This window comes from Canis lupus, chromosome 36 (assembly GCF_048164855.1).
Source record: "Canis lupus baileyi chromosome 36, mCanLup2.hap1, whole genome shotgun sequence".
NCBI classification, from domain to species: domain Eukaryota; kingdom Metazoa; phylum Chordata; class Mammalia; order Carnivora; family Canidae; genus Canis; species Canis lupus.
Genome location: NC_132873.1, coordinates 12187391 through 12204867, shown reverse-complemented (window position 1 = coordinate 12204867; position 17477 = coordinate 12187391). Strand labels below are relative to the sequence as shown.

Below are 17477 nucleotides of genomic sequence, written 5' to 3'. Positions count from 1 at the left end.
AGAAAACTGAATACGCAGTAGGAGACAGAACTACAGTGTGCTAACAGTTTCCAGAAGGTGCAGCAAACCATAGCAGCTGTCTTCCAGGATTGGGAAGTACTTTTGGAGGAGGCATATGAGGTAGTTATTAATATTATTTACCAAGTATTTCTAGGTTGTTCCCCTCCCAGGCATATGAAAAAACTGTACTTCCTAGGGTCCTCATGCTTTTGGCCAATGAGGTGTGAATAGAAGTTATTTATGCCACTTCTAGGGCAGAGCAGTTCATTGCAAGAGCCCGAGCCTCCCTGGCTCTTTCTCACTCTGGTTTTGGCAACGATTGGGAAGGAGGCTGCTGCGTCAGCTTGGATAACTGTGATTAGCAGACACCTAGTGGGTACGTGCTATGAGAGAGACATAAATCATTGCTGAGATTTTGGAAGTGCTTGTTAGCAAAGCACTACCCATCCTATCCTGGTTTCTCCTAAATGAAACCAAGCAAATAGAAGCAGCATGGGATGGGGGTTCCTGGGTGGCTCCGTGGTTGAGTATCTGCCTTCAGCTCAGGTTGTGATCCTGGGGTCCTGGAATCAAGTCCTGCATAGGCTCCCCAGAGAGAGCCTGCTTCTCCCTCTGCCTGTGTCTCTGCCTCTCTCTGTGTCTCTCATGAATAAGTAAATAGAATCTTGGGCTTTTCTTTTTCTTTTCCTCTTTTATTTTATTTTATTATTATTATTTTTAATAAATTTATTTTTTATTGTTGTTCAATTTACCAACAGAAAAGAAAAGAAAAGAAGGAAGAAAAGAAAAAAGAAAAGAAAAGAAAAGAAAAGAAAAGAAAAGAAAAGAAAAGAAAAGAAAAGAAAAAAGAAACAGCATGGGATGGCCAGTAAAAAGGGCAGAGAAGAAATGAACAAAGTCACAAACTAGATTTAAGTTAGCAAGCTTTACCATAAACTGCTTAAGTCTGATTTTATTTTATCCGTATTTAATAAATTGCAAGCACCATTAGCTACGTTTTGCCCCAGCTGGGAAGGGGAACTTCTTTCCTCTCCTTGCTGCTGGAAAGGCCACAGGCAACAATATTCACAGCCCTCAGCCTGTCCTGTCCGTTGTAGAGAAGAGTCATTTCACACAAAGATTGTGTGTACAAATCTAATCATACAATGTTCAGGAAGGTCGGGGGTGTGGAGAGCAAAAGGGCGATGACAGCAAGAGAGCAGGAGAGAGAGTGAGAGCAAGAGGTGGGGCAAGAGAGCATGTGATTTCACCTGCAGTCTGCCCCCGCCACTCCTGGGAATATAGCCTCTTAAATGTTGGAGATGCATCAGGAAATTTAATCTACAGTTGTGGCATGTGACTCACCAATACACAGGCAAGAAAGGTGTTTTATGACAGAAGCCTCTAAAACATAGTTCTCATTACTCCTGTAATCATATCACATAACCAGCTTCATAAAGTTCTCATATGAGGCCTCTCTTAAGGGAGGCTGGCAAAGTGCTACTAATTACATGTGTTGTATGCAAAGAAATGTAGACATTCAATTAATGTTTGAACGAAAGCAATGTCTGAAAAATAAATCTATCCCTCAAAGCAGAATTGTCAGGCATTAAAGTATTTCAAAATACAACCAATAAGTGTAGATAAATGCAGCGATTATGTAACACACTGGTTTCCTCAAATTCTTTGTATTGCTATATGAGCACGACAAAGCCATCTGATTACAGGGAACAGAAAAGTGGAAGACTGCTTCAGCATCTGGGGGTTGTAATTAGATCTGGTTTATTTCCAATCAGGCACTTTTATGTTAGGGGTTTGAATAATACAATTGCAAAATTAAAGTAGTTATATTTAAAATTATATTAAAGTATCATTAAGAGAAAATGAAAAAAAATCTTTAATACAAATACACATTCATTTTAATAAGCACTGTGTTGGGAACATTACACATTATCAATATTGCTGATTGATTCATAACCTTAAGCCCATAATAAGTGGCTGGCAATACCTACCACAAGAGGGCAGAGAGTGAATGCTAATGATTTAACATGAGTTATCTTGTCCAGAATAACCTTATCCTAGTGGCATTCTTAGACTGAATCTCAGAGTATGTCATTAATGGGGTTCTCTTACCACAGTCACACTGCCACAGCTTCCTTTGTTCCTAACTCATTCTGCTCAGATAGCCTAATTTTCCCACCCATGTCCTTCAAGATGAGAGAGGGAGAGAGAGAGAGAGAGAGAGAGAGAGAGAGAGTTTCCCTAGACTGATTCATGCCCTTGGAAGACCAAGATCCAGCAAATACATATGACATAATACTGTTAAGATAAAAATATACATAAATAAAATGCTATTTATGGGCTCTCTAAAAAGAGAGAAGGAAAAGAAGAATATTTTTGTGATTTCGGTATGCCCTACTGAATTTGGAGTACAGATTAATAGATTTTCAATAAATTTATTATTATAACCAATGAGTGCACTCTTCCTATTTGAAGGGAAACAAAGCTAGTTTTACCCAAACTAATCTTTCAATCCAGATTCCAATCAGTTCTAAATACCTGTTTGAATGCACGAAATAAATTTCAATTTATTATGTGACAAAACAAAAGTATGTGTATCCATCTTGTAGATTAGTTACATATATAAACTTTGTCAGTGACTCTTCCATTAAAAAATAGGAATCACATCTCTTGGTGCTAAAAACTTATATTAGTTTCTCAAACTATTTTATTTGTTATTGACTGTGGTGATCATATGGAATACCAGTGTAAATTGGATACTTCATAAATAGTGATTTACAGTTCAGTGTATGCTGGAAACCAAGAACATTTTTCATAAGTTGGCTTTATTGTTTTCTGGACAATGATTGTTCTTGCCAAGCATGACCTTGGTTCAGAAGATGGATTCTATTATAGAACCTGAACAAGTCTGCTTTTACTTCCTTTTCATCATTCTTTTTGCTTGAAGGAGAGTAGACGATGCATACTCTATGGGAGATGTTGAATAACATGTCATTGTGTGAATGTTCTGATGGATCTGAAAGTTTTTTTGGGCAGTGAATTTGAGAGCTGGCCAACTGGTATTGGTTTTCATTTTCCCCCTTCCACAAATGTTGGCACTCAGTGAACAAATAGGATTAATGTTAAAGGTAAATACCAGATTGTATTGTTACCAAAGGATAGCTCTTTCTTTATATCTTCACATGTACAATACTAGAGTGTAGAGCTAGGAGATCACCCAGTTTTTATGCTGCTGTTCTACAGAATCGCTAGAGACACAATCCACTATCCTTACTGCCCTGTTAGGGCTTTCATAATTCCCATAAAGCCTGATGAGATATCCTAGCTAGAAATTATTAGGAGCACAGAACTTGCATTGAAAATGATAAGTGGTCATAGATCATTATTATTCTACTGTTGACTGAATGTATGCCTTTTATGCTTCTTTTCATCTTGTAAAGTTAGAGAACAATGATGGTCATTATGTAATGATTAAAATATTTTAGGAATTTGTGAAGCAACCACTATGGTCTGAGAACTATCTTAAACAGTTTATCCATATTATCTTTCACTGTCTCATATTACTGATGGGAAAATTGAGAATTAGAGAAAGTTATTTGCCTTTGGCCAAAGTTCTGCTTTAGAAGTGCCAAGTGCCCATGCCCCTCTCATTCCATTGGATAAAGCAGATACTATGGCCAAATGTGTGATCAGTGTAATAGGGAGTCCCTCAGAAACCATCTCATCGGCAAGAGGCAACAAATGTTTTGATATAAAACCATCTAAGGTGTATGATAAAAGCAATACAACTAGGGAAGATAAGAAAGGACACAGAAAACTGCCTGCCGGAGTCTGTGATACTTCCATAGAAAAAGCGATTGTCATGAGGAAAAGGGAAACTTCCAGGACATAGGAACAAGATGTAGAAAGGCACAGTGATTTGAAAATTCCAGCTGTGTTTGGAGAAAAAAAATGAGCAAATCAACTTGATTGGAGCAAGGACTTGCCTCTGAGGCAGTTATGGGAAATGTGGCTAAAAGTGCATTTTCTGCCACACTAAGAATTCTTGACTATCTTTTAGACAGTGTGTGTGTGTGTGTGTGTGTGTGTGTGTGTGTGTGTGTTGCCAGGGGAGGTGAAGAAATCAGGAGTTTTTAGGTTCGACAGCAATGAAAGAGTTTGAACAAGGTTTTAGAAAGATCTTCTGCCGCAAGTGGGAGGGAGGGAGGGAGGGAAAGAGAGGAACAAGCAATTTCTAAGACAACAAGCCCTCACTAATGTTCATTTCACAGTTAAAAAAAATGGGTAATGCAAAACTAAAATAAAACAAAAGCATGACGAAAGGAGAGGTGGAGAATATTTGAGGGGGTTTAAGATCTACTAAGAAAATGTTAATAGGATCATTTTTTCAAATACAGATACTCTATGTAATTCTGCAAAGCAAAATGAAGATGTTTGTAAAAAAATCTCATTAAAAGTAAAGACTTGGTCATGATAATCAGTGGAATGTTAGTAAATTTTTTTTTTTTTTTTTGGTCTGACATGTGTTACAAAAGAGACTATCCAGGTCGATTTTATGGGCAAAAGCTGGACAATGAAATACCGACTTTGCTTATATAAGTATTTTGAACTGAACTTAACCTTATTATGGAGAACAGGGGCAAAATTATAGGTGATTATTCTTTTTGTAAGTAGTGAAAATGAAAAGATTTTTGAAGGCTTTTTGTTCAACTAAGGAAATTGAACAAGACAAAACAAACAAGTAGAAACAAAATCCCATTTCCTTGGGAATACACTAATTATTTATATTATGCCAGAGCTAAAAGAAAAACACAAGCTTTGATGCCTGTCTCTCAAGGTTATTGTTTTGTGAGTATTTTTTTCTTTTTCTGTGAAAATCTGAAAACCCAAGTTGTTTGTATCTCCCACATACAACAACAAAAAAACCTCCCACTGATATATTTAAGAAATAAATGTGATTTCTTCCTTTGCCTTCTATTTCTATAGCATTTTCCCAATGTTATTTTTTAAGAAGTTGTAGATTTATAACAAAATTGAGGAGAAAGTATAGAGATTCCCCATATAACTCTGCCCCCCTCCCCATGGCAAAGCCTCCCCTACAGCACTCGCCAGAATGATGCATCGCTTACTGATATGTTATAATCACACAAAGTCCATGATGTACCTTATGGTTCACTCTTGATATTTTACATTTCATGGCTTTGGTGAAATGTGTAATGACATCTATCCATCATTATAATATCCTACAGAGTATTTTCACTGCCCTAAAAATCCTCTGTGCTCTGTCCATTCATCTCCCCTCAGCTTCAAGCCCTGCCAACCCCTGACCTTTTCATTGTCTCCATGTGTCGCCTTTTCCAGAATGTTACATAGCCAGAATCATACAGCATATGCAGTGTTTTCAGATTGGCTTCTTTCACTTAGGAACATGCATTTGAGTTTCCTGCATGTCTTTTCAGGGCTCCATAGCTCATTTCTTTTTAGTGCTGACTAATATTCCATTGTCTGAATGCTGCACCAATGTTCTTTTCTTTTTAAGAAATATTGGGAACCCTTCATTAGGCACTTGATTTAGTTTCTATAAACTTGCTTAGATTATTATAATCTATTCATTGTGTATCTTCTATCCAGTATGCACAATGGAATTGGAATAACTGTTTAGTCCCCTATAAACATATATTTGGTTAGAAGTCCCAAGTTTCTGGGGTGCCTGGGTGGCTCTGTCAGTTAAGTGCCTTCGGTTCAGGTCATGCTCCCAGGGCCCTGGGGTTGAGCCAAATCAGACTCCTCAGCAGGGCGTCTGCTTCTCCCTCTGCCTCTCCCGCTCCTCCCTCTGCTCATGCTCTTTCTCTCAAACAGATAAACAAAAATCTTAAAAAAAAAAAAAAAAAAAAAAAGAAGTTCCAAGTTTCCCTTTAAAAAAAAAAAATCCTTAGGAGAATCATTTTGAATGATGTAAAGCAAATCATTTAAGTTCACCTTTTCAAATCTCAGAAGGGTTCAGTTGCTTCAAATTTTCTAACCTATACATTGTATTTTAACCTGTACATTTTTATTTGAAGCTAAATTTTTCAATTTAGGATCTCTTGCTGTTTCCAAATCAATATCAATTTCTGGAAAATCTGTACTCTGCCCCACCATCACAATAAAAAATATATATTTTGCTTCTTTTCTGTGAAATTTTGTATAGTACAGTTATCAGTTCCATAGCTAAGCTTTATTCTTTGCTACTAGGTGTTGAATTCAAACCGTTTAGATCTTCATAAACCTTGAGAGTTTAAAATCTTCTTTAGAAATTAACAGAATTCTGACTTAAAAGTTATACTTGCTTTGAAAATTCAAGTTTTTGCTTATAGCTTATAGATGTTATATGTATATTTTATTTATTGTGATAATAAAATTGTTTAACTTATTTTTCCTGGAGACTAGTACTGGGATTCTATGTCCAAACTTATATATGAGACATAGAATTGGGAAGAAGTGCACAATAATATCAGTGTTTATAACCATTGAGTGTGACATATGCCCGGCACTACAGTGGGCAATTATGCTTTTTGTTTCATCTAGCACACTTTCAGCCTGACAAAGTGGCATTATCATTCTCATTTTATAGATAAGTAAACTGAAGCTCTAAGGAGTCTTGAGTATTTACAAGTTCACTTAACTAGCAAGTGACAGAACCAGGAATGAAACCCAGATATTCTTTTTTCTTTTTTTTTAACTTTAAACAAATTTTTATTACACAAAGGTTGTCACATAATTGGATATTTTTCTACTTTGTAACGATTTTTCTTACTCTCCACAGGAAGGCTTCTTGACTTTTCATCTGGTGATGGCAAACACTAAAATCCTGATTTTAACAGAATAGTAGTAAAAATGCCTCAGTGATTTAAGTTGAAAGTAGTACATTGGTACATGGCTCTTGCACTCAGTTATCAGGAATGTACAAATGTCTTTTTATTCAGAAACGCAAAATAAATTATCTGTAGGCATGGACAATGGCAGCAGTAAACCATTATATGTTGTCAACTGAAACCAGTAACTGATGGTTATAGTGATTTTCTTAAACATCAGCCAGCCTTTTCTTCAGTCATTTCCTTCAACTGACTTCTCTGAAGTTTTGGTTGAGGAACACAGCCTGAGCTTCCTCTCACAGTTCATTAAGAATGGTAAAGCACTATTCTAGGAATCAGAACATGCCGCCTCCCATACCACCTCCCATTCAACCCATTCCACCCATTCCTGGGTCCTTCTCTTCTTTAGGAATTTCGGTGACTACTTCTGCTGTACTTAACAGAGAGGCCACTCCAGCAGCATCCAATAAAGTAGTTCTTACCACCTTAGTTGGATCAATGATTCCTTTTTCCACCATATTCACAAAATCTCCAAGCATAGCATCATAACCAACTTCTGAGGAACTCTGCATAATTTTCTCAACTATTAATGATCTTTCAACACCTGCATTCTTAGCAATGGTCATTGCAGGAATTTTGAGTGTTCTCTTAATAATTTCGATACCGATTCTTTGATCTTCATTAGCTGGAGTTATTGAATCCAAGGCTGGAATGCACCGAAGCAGGGCACAACCCCCTCCCAGAACAACAGCAGCTCTTGTGGCATTGAGGGCATCTGTAACTGTCTTTCCATTCACTTCAACATCACTTGTCCCACCAACCTTCAACGCAGCTACTCCATCTGAGAGTTTTGCCAGACGTTCATTCAGCTTTTCCTTTTCATATTCACTAGTTGTGATATCTAACTGCTCACTGATTTCTTGAATATGTTTTTCAATTTGAGCCTTGTCACCTTTTCCTTTTAAAAGCATAGCATCATCTTTGGTCACAATGACCTCTCCAACTTTTCCTAAGTCGTGAGGCTGAACATCTTTGAGATTTAGAGTCAATCCTTCCCTAAATGCACCACCGGTAGCAATAGCCCTATCTTTAAGCTGGTTCTTTCTATTGTCACCAAAACCTGGAGCTTTGACTGCCATAACCTGAAGACCAACTTTTAGCCTATTTAAAACAAGTGTACTCAGAGCTTCTCTATCAACATCTTCAGCAATTATGACGGAGGGCTTATGGTGAGCATTGGCAATTTCAAGAGCAGGTACAAATGGACTGGATCCTAGAAATTTTCCTTTCACTCTATAGAACATAGGCATCTTGGAATTCACATTTCTGACCTTTCGATGTATTAATAAAGTATGGAGAATTATAACCTCGAACTTCAAACTTCATGCCCTCAATAATTTCTAATTTATCATTCAGTGTTTTCCCATCCTTTACTGTGATGACACCCTTTCTTCCAACCCTTTCATTGCATCAGAAATGATGTTGCCAATTTCTTTGTCTCCATTTGCAGAAATCGTAGCAACCTGAGAAATTTCTTCATGGGTTGTCACAGGTTTAGACTGCTTCTTAAGTTCAGCAATTACACCATCAACAGCTAACCTCACACCTCTCCTGATTTCCACAGGATTAGCACCGTTGCTAATCTTCTCAAAGCCTTTCTTGGCAATAGAGCGTGCCAAGACAGTAGCAGTAGTGGTACCATCCCCAGCCTCTTCGTTAGTGTTATTGGCAACATCTTGAACAAGTTTGTATTGTCTTTTAAGTCAATTGACTTTGCTACGGTCACACCATCCTTTGTTACTTTTGGGACTTCCCCAACTCTGTTCAATAATCACTGTTCTTCCCTTTGGCCCCATAGTAACGGCCATGGCATCGGCTAAAAGATCTACACCTTGAAGCATTAAGGCTTGGGCATCGGCACCAAATTTTATATCCTTGGCATAGGCCCGAGTGAGATGAAGAGCCAGTGCTCTGGACACTGGCCTAATTTGGTGGAGGACTGCGGGTAATTGAAGCATTTCTGCGGGACAGTGGCAGAGCGTGCGGGTGGCAAGGCAGGCCGTTGGAGGAAACTGAGGGCTATTTTTTCATTATAATATGAAAAAACTGTTCTATTATTGAGTATTATGAAGTATTAGTATTAATATTAGTATTAGTATTGAGTATTAGTATTGTGCTGATATTGAGTGTCCATGTAAAGCCAAAGTTTTTTTCAGAGATGTTGGCCAGGATCCTCGTTCCTGCTATAGTCTCTCTAGAAGGATGTGGATCTGGAAATTGAGAAGAGGTCAAAGAAGAGGAGAACCTTGGATCAAATGCTTTTCTATTTAAACTGTGGCCCTTCTTGTAAGAACCACCATGGCCAGATGAAGGAGTAAATTGAGAGGCTTCTCTTACATATATTTTGGCATATCTATGGAAAATAATTACATATGGTAAGAACTACAAGATCAATAAGCCAAGACTGAGGAGTAAGTTCTGGACTCTGGAAGTTAATAGATTGTAATGAGATATTTTTAATGTACTTTTTTTTAAAATAAGAAAAGTACAAAATGTAGATGATCATGGAGAATAATTAATATATTTACATTTTATTATTATTCAAGAATTACCAAGAAAGAATGGAATGAGAAGATTCACAAGGAAGAAGCTTTTTTTCTTTCACTAGATTTCAAAACATATTATAAGGATCCATAAACATGGCGTTGTTCAGAGTAATAAATCATTGTACAATGATATATGTGAGGTCTTTAAATCTGTAGGGACAAAGGTACTGGTCACTAAATTGTGCTGGAGTAAGTGTCTACCTAATGAAGGGAAAAAATAGATCATAGTCTTGCTCTTTTACCCCCCCCATTCAATAAAGTCTACATTTAAAAATAAATTTAATGTACTGAGAGATATGTAGGAGAACATTATAATTCTCTTTCTACTAAGCCTGACAGAAAGCTATAAAGGAAAAAAATACAAATACAAATCCAAGACATTAACATGGTAAGAGATATATAAAGAAAGCTTAAAAATATAAAAATTTCACACATAAGTAAAAAAATAAAATTTAATAACTTTATCTCAAAAAATGCAATTCCATATAAAAATAGTCATAGAGGTGAATAGGCAAATAGAGTAAGAAATAAAAATGTGTATCAATATAGGAAATCTTAATTTTTACAAGTAATTTGAGTGTTTCTAATTTAGTATTTAGTATTTTAAAATAATAAACAAAATAGATTTTTATCTGTCAGTCACAGAAATGAAAACAAAATTTAAAAATATATAAAGCCTGGGAAGTGGATTTATCTCATATACTGTTGGAACTGGTACTGCCTTTCAAAGAACAGACCTATTACATTGTTAAAAATTGCCCTCTGTTTACCCTAGTAGTTCTGCTTCTGAGAATCCATTCTGGAACACTAGATAATGGCAATAGTAGACTACTAGAATTCTATTGTATTAGTATGTAAGTGAAAAAATTTCACTCCAAGTATGTTCTAGCAGAAAAAAAGAAGACTTAAGGTAACATATTCAGGAGCAGAGGAATGTTGAATAAAGTTTTTTGTTTTTTGTTTTTTGTTTTTTTAATGAGGAGCCTTTAGGAATAAATCCTAAAAAGGATTTATTCATTTATTTTAGAGAGAGAGTGAAGGGGCAGAGGGAGAGAGAGCAAACCTAAAGTAAACTCCCTGCTGAGGGCAGAGCCTGACGTGGGGCTCAATCCCAGAACCCTGAGATCATGACCTGACCTGAAATCCAAAGTCAGCTGCTTAACCAATTAAGCCACCAAGATGTCCCTTGAATAAAAGTTTGATACCTTCATATTGTTTAAAATTGAATTCCACTGCAAGTAGAAGGAAACAAAAAAGCAAGAACACGAAACAAAAATAAAATTAGAATGGATGGACAAGTTAGAAATGGATTCCTCTGTCATATATGTGTGTATGTATATGTGTGTGTATATATATATGTGTCATATTTGCTACATATATATCTATATATCAATTATTAATTGCCCAGTGTGACAAACTCTATCTATTTCACTGCCATTATCCACATGGTGTTGCCTCTCACCCTCATGGTTTGGCTTGGAAATAACTACATTCCATACGTAGACTGGAGTAATGTGTGAAGAGGAAAAAGGGTAAGGGATCAAGGCTTGTCTTAGGAATGATCTAGAAGCTACAGGAAAATATGTCTGTTCACATCTTCCTGGTCAGAAGTTAGTCACATGGCCAAGAGTGTAGTCAATATTCTTGATGGTCAGTTGACCAATTAAAATTTGTATTACTTTAAACAAAGGGATTTTTGATACTGGTGAATGTCTAACAACCTTTGCCAAACATAGTGAAAATAGCTATTGGTATACTACTTGGAATAATAATATTGAAATATAATTGAGTCCAAAAAAACAGCAGTTTTCAGAAATTTGTTTGTATCATGACTTTCCTTTGACTCTATTTGCCTGTAAATTAAGTGAAAATAATGCTAAGTACTTCATAGAATTGTTATAAAGATTAAGTCAGATAGTTATATTAAGTTCTTAGAACAGTGCTTGGTTCGTAATAAATGATAGATATTCATCATTATTACAATGATTGCTTAAAAATATTACATGTGGATGGGTGTATATTTATGGAAGTACATTTTATTTTAAAAATGTTTTATTTTAAATTATTAAATTTTTAATTTATTTTTATTTACATTAAATTAATTAACATATAATGTATTAGTTTCAGAAGTAGAGGTCAGTGATTCATCAGGCTTATATAATACTCAGTGCTCATTACATCATTTTATTTTATTTTTTTACTACAAACACTTCTGTATTTAAGATATTTTTAAGCATGCACTGCTTTTATTTTTTCTTAATCTAATAATAAAAATATCTAGCTGGATGAGTGTCAAAAGCAATGCATTTACAGATTTTCCCTATATACCTGTTTAAGATTAAGTTAATAAAACTACAGTCATGAGCTGTGCTTTTATGGTATAAAATATACTCACATATTTTAAAATAGGGTACTATGTTGCATGTGTTTGACTCCTAACAGAATATTAGCAGATAATATTTGGTAAAACTACCTGAGGAAAAATATCAGGTGAGGAATAGATGAAAACAAAGTTTTATTTGTGGATATTCAATTTATCAATATTCCTTTTTGTATGTCTCTATTAATAAAATGGCAGGAATAAGTATTTATTTAAAAATTAAAAAAAATTCTCAAAACTCTGCTGTTGCCTTTGGTACTTAGCTGTGACATGTATTTAAATGTAAATAAGTGTATTAACAGGACGTTATAACTCATAACTGAATCCTTAGATTAGCTATACTGGAAAGGTCAGTAATCACAGCATGTCATCAATTAAATGGAGAAATAATGAACTGTTATGATAAAATAGCCTTATCAAATTATCAGTAACTATCATAGGGGATTGCATTCACACACATATGCACACAGAAAGTATATATAATTTATATTATGTATATTACATACATAAAGAGGTGCATGTGTGTATGCTTTAAAATTGCGGTAAAATACAAAACATAAAATATATAATTTTAACTATTCTAAAGTGTAGAATTCGATGGTGGTTAATACATTCACAATGTCATGCAACCATCACCACGATTATTTCCAGAACAAAGGAAGAACGTGGGGCTCAATCCCAGAACCCTGAGATCATGACCTGACCTGAAATCCAAAGTCAGCTGCTTAACCAATTAAGCCACCAAGATGTCCCTTGATAAAAGTTTGATACCTTCATATTAATGATGCAGACAGCTTTGTTCTTTTGTATGGCTTGATTTTTACATTTATTTCACTTTTAATAAATTGTGTTATCATAATTTGGTATCCTGGATATTTTGTAAGCCAATAAATGAATGAAACCAAACTTTCCTGAGCACCATAGACATGCCAATGTGTTAAAAGCTTTACATATTCTCATTTATTCCTCAAATAAATCTATAAGACATTGGATAAACAGAAAATCAGAAATAAAAATCCTCAAAATTCTCCATTGCAATAGAATTCATTTTAAAAAGACTTTTGTTACTTAGAGCTATTTAAATTAAAAAAAAAAATAAGTTAGTGGAATGTATGTAAATACCTCATTAATAGTCATTTTTGTCTAGACAATTGTAATATGTTTCTAGCCTCAACAAAAGATATATAAGGACCATCGATCCCCAAAATTAGCATATTTTGTAGCTTTCTTCATGTCGAAAACTCAAGGTCTAATAAAAGTTAGTCGTAATTGAATTTTTAAGTAATCCTTTTTACAAAACCTAAAAACAAATTAACATTGAAAAATTATGCTCTAAAACTTGTATAAAATAAATCAAGTAAAGAAAATCCCGAAAAGAAAAAAAATAAAGAGATTTATTAGAGTTTATAGTATGGTGATTGTGGCTTTTGAATTATTTCCGGATTAAAAGTTTCAGAAAAAAAAAAAAAGTTTCAGGCACTTTGGCATGTTCTGCAATGGAGAAGAGCAGATTGAATTTATGGATTTTATCTCTTAACATAACTAGTTAGAGTATGAGGACAAGTCATGTTTACTTGTCTAGTTAGCAAATTTCTCCTATGTCAAAAGGCAATCTCAAAAATACTTGAATATCACTCTGTGCAATTCCAATTCTTGTATTTATTGGTTTAAGTTGTATGACTTTAGAGATGTCCCAGAAGCTCTATCTATGAACTTTGGTTTTCTTTTCTTTTCTTTTCTTTTTTTTTAAGATTTTATTTATTTGAGAAAGAAAGAGAGAGCTTGTGCACGAGCAGGGGGACAGGCAGAGGGAGAGGGAGAAGCAGACTCCCCACTGAGCAGGGCACCCAACATGGGCTCCATTCCAGGACACTGAGATCATGACCTGTGCTGAAGGCAGATTCTTAACTGACTGAGCCACCCAGGTGCCCTAACCTCAGTTTTCTTATCTGTAAAATGAAGGTTTCTATAAGTCATACTTCTAATGCTTTATACAAATTAGGTATTTAAAAAATATTAGCTTCTTTCTCTCTTATCTCTTTGAGCTCAGTCTCCTCACAGTAAAATTAAAACTGTACAATGAGCATGTATTTCAGATGACATATAAAGTTCTATCTAGTTTGAATATCCTGATTTAAAACCTAAGAACAATTTAGTAAATATGCATTTACTAAATTTAGTAAATATGCATATTATAGATCAAAAGATGGTAGAAAAAATCAATAAGAGAGCTTAGTCTCTATGGATATACAAATCTATTGCGTTCTTGGGACCCATATTAAAAGCTTGCTTTAGGGAAAGAGGTATATTCAAGAGCAGGAAAATTTAGTGCTCTTTTAAATCCCCAAGTGGGCCATTCACAGTTTCTCTCTGTCTTCCTTAGATATGGCTTTGGATTCTGCTTTTGATATAATGGCTCTGGGCAAGAAAAATGCATCTCTGATCCTTGGGGCACTTGGTACATCCATCTGCCCCTAGAGGAGGAGGGATCAGAGTGAAGCATGACTCACAAAGGCAACAACTGAATGGTAGTGTGGAGACTGTGCTTGTAAAGCACTAGATCAAGAGAAGAGGACCTCAAGTATTTGAAGAAGCAGTGAGGCCACTTCTTCCTCACTGACAGGCAAAACAGTAGGAGTAATTGACAGTTTGGAAAGATGTGGGGAAAGTACATTCAGAAGTGGTAGCAAAGAAGGAGGGGAAAAAAAATAAAAATAAGAAAGGGGTTAAATAACAAAGATATCACTTTCCTTAAAGCTCAGAAAGAAGTAATCTCTAGAACTATGATCTAGAACAATGGGCAAGGACACCTATGTGACCACATTCCCATGCAGAAAAACAATGTTAGGGTACAAGGCCAGTTATGGGATGACCCTTTAATGTTGTAACTATTTCTATTTGAACAAATCTGAATTTATCCCATAACCATTTAAATCTTTTCAATGACAGAGAGAACACAAGGTCTGCTCACACATAATACATTCACGTGTATGGTATGTACATTCACAAGGGAGATAGTCAAACATAAAAATGAACTTTGTCTTCTGGAAAGATAATTTATACACATTACATTCCATTAGGGTGTTCATTAGAGTATGATGCCCATACTACCAGGGCACATGAAGGGATTTTAAGTAGAACAGTGATAATAATTGTATGAGAACTGTATTAGTTTCTAGTAAAAGTAAACCCAATTTAAAAGTTGGGGTGAGTGGGTGACGGGCACTGAGGGGGACACTTGATGGGATGAGCACTGGGTGTTATTCTGTATGTTGGTAAATTGAACACCAATAAAAATTATTTTATTAAAAAAAAAAAAGAAAAAGATAAACGAGCAGGGGACAAAATTTGAGGGTCTTTTGTGTACAGAAATGATGGTGTGTTTAATGGTTTATTAATCTTTGTAACACTTAATAGACTCCTGGCTCATAGGTTTCATTTTCTATCTGTTGCTTGAATTCTTGATAATCTTAAAGGAAGGAAATCTGAGGGACGTGGTAGGGGGAGGCCATGGTTATTGTCTGTATTGAGCAGCAGGTGAGACTGTAATGGGTGGTTTGCAGTATTAGAGCTCATCCCTCTATTTCTCTCTCTCTCTCTCTCACAGACACACAGACACACACATACACACACATTCACATAACTTTTGAGGAAAGCATTATTAACTTCTTTTTAGAGTTGAGGAAATTGAAGCTTGTGGAGTTTAAGTTATTTGCCTATAGCTACTCAGAAAGTAAGTTGAAGTCAGCATTCATGTTCAACGTTGTCTGGCCGCAGGTTTTTCAGACCACTCTTTCCCTTTTCCTTTTTTTAAGATTTTATTTATTTATTCAAGAAAGAGAGAGTGAGAGAAAGAGTGAGAAAAAGCAAGACCAGGGGTGGGGGGGGTAGGGAGAAGCAGGCTCCCTGCTCAGCTGGGGTTTGATCAGAGGACCCCGAGATCATGACCTGAGGCCACAACAGACACTTAACCAACTGAGCCACCCAGGCACCCCATGACCATCCTTTATCACCTTGGGAATCCCTCTTCTTCTTCCAAGGTATTCGTTAAATACCCAGGGAATGTGTTATTTAAAATTCATAATGAAGCTTCTGAATATGATGAAAAACTTCTAAATATTTATCTTATTCAAATTCTTCTGATTATAATTTTTACTGACTTGATACATAAACAATTTTAGAATTTATAAAATTCTTGCCCCATATTTTATGTTCACCAGGCAAGCAGCATAAAAGCTGCTAATATTGATGGAATACCTTTCTTACCATTCATCTATTTATGTAAGAGAGTTTCATTGAGTAACAGAAAAAAAAAAACATAAAATATATGGAAAAAGTATATATAGAAAATGTACATAGAAATCTAAAGAAGAATATAGAATATTGAAAATGCTGATAAGGTTTGGTTTGTATTTAAAGATTTTAGTAATGTTTTAATCTTGAATTAATATGAGCCAGAAAAATAATACCATTGTTATAAAGACTTTTTAAGAAGTTTCTTGCAAGGGTGTTTGTTGGTAAACTTCATTATCCATTGGTCCAGAAATAACATGATGATATCATTTACTCATTCAATAATTGACGTTTTAATTTCCTTACACAAATGGTATTTTACCTCTTTTATTTCTGTTATCTCTTTTCTCTGGCATTTTTCAGTGCTGTTTTGATCGGATAATTAATAGCATAGGTGTTTATTTAAAAGTGTTTTCTGTTTTGGGTTACTCTAAAAATTCCATTATTATTGCAGAAAAGTGCACTTCAACAATTAGCTGTTAAGTGCCGGCGTAAATTAAGGCTCTATACAGGTAGATAAATGAATCTGTCACATATATAATTGCCAGGCAAAGTGGTTACACTCTTAGCCATTTTCATTGGTTTGCTAATGCAGCTTTCTGTTCAAAAATGATAAATCATCATTTGTTAAGAAATAGGGCTTTCTTCTGTAGCTAAGGAATATGTTTTCCATCCTTAATATAGAATCTTCTAGGATTTCAAAGAGAAAAAGTGAGGGCTCTTAATGGTGTAAAACAATGTCTTTCTTTCCTATGATGCAGGCATGGTGCAGGTTCCTGGTGGATGATTTATAATTATTCATGGACCGAAAATAGTGTTAAGGGAAGAGATTTGCATGCTCCAGATGACACAGAGTCACAGCTGAATACTATAACCCCAGAAAAAGTAACTCCTGAAATGGCAGAAATCTGTATGAAATGTGCAAAGAAAGTGTTTTAAGAACAGGTCACCTTTAAATTGCCTTTAAAAAGCCGACTGCTTTTATGCTGTCTGTAGGGAGCCTCTGATATTAATGTTTCAATGAAAGGCTATTCTTTTTTCCACTTTTTTTCCTTTCCTTTCTCTCTCTCTCTCTCTCTCTTTTTTTTTTTTTTTTTTTTTTTGGCCAGGCCATACGGAGTGACACAAACATTTTCAATGGAGTGACATAAATAATTTCATGGACAAGTTAATATCGTCTCTGGATAAACCAATGAGGCACTCTGAAATGAGAAGTTTTAGCAGGCTACCTTTCAGTTTGCTGCAATTAATTGAAGAGCCCAAGGCTAGGTAAGCTTCGGTACCTGAATGTCAGCACTTGGTTCAGGAGTTGTATTTACATAATCTGTTTACTAATTGCTGACT

The 17477-nt window shown here is 35.3% G+C and overlaps 1 long non-coding RNA gene and 1 pseudogene across 3 annotated transcripts in view; one reads left to right on the top strand and one right to left on the bottom strand.

Moving 5' to 3' along the window:
* Positions 1-6740: 6740 nt before the first annotated feature.
* On the bottom strand, positions 6741-8872 carry LOC140625821 (60 kDa heat shock protein, mitochondrial pseudogene; annotated as a pseudogene).
* Positions 8873-10291: 1419 nt separating this feature from the next.
* The window catches only part of LOC140625526 (uncharacterized), a 39738-nt gene continuing 32552 nt past the window's right edge, over positions 10292-17477 (top strand). For 2 of the 3 annotated variants that reach the window (XR_012024858.1, XR_012024857.1), the window contains exon 1: positions 10292-10370. This is a non-coding gene — a long non-coding RNA (uncharacterized lncRNA). Of the gene's footprint in view, positions 10371-17247; positions 17403-17477 lie in introns of those variants that run through there. The other variant, XR_012024859.1, reaches the window with a different exon arrangement.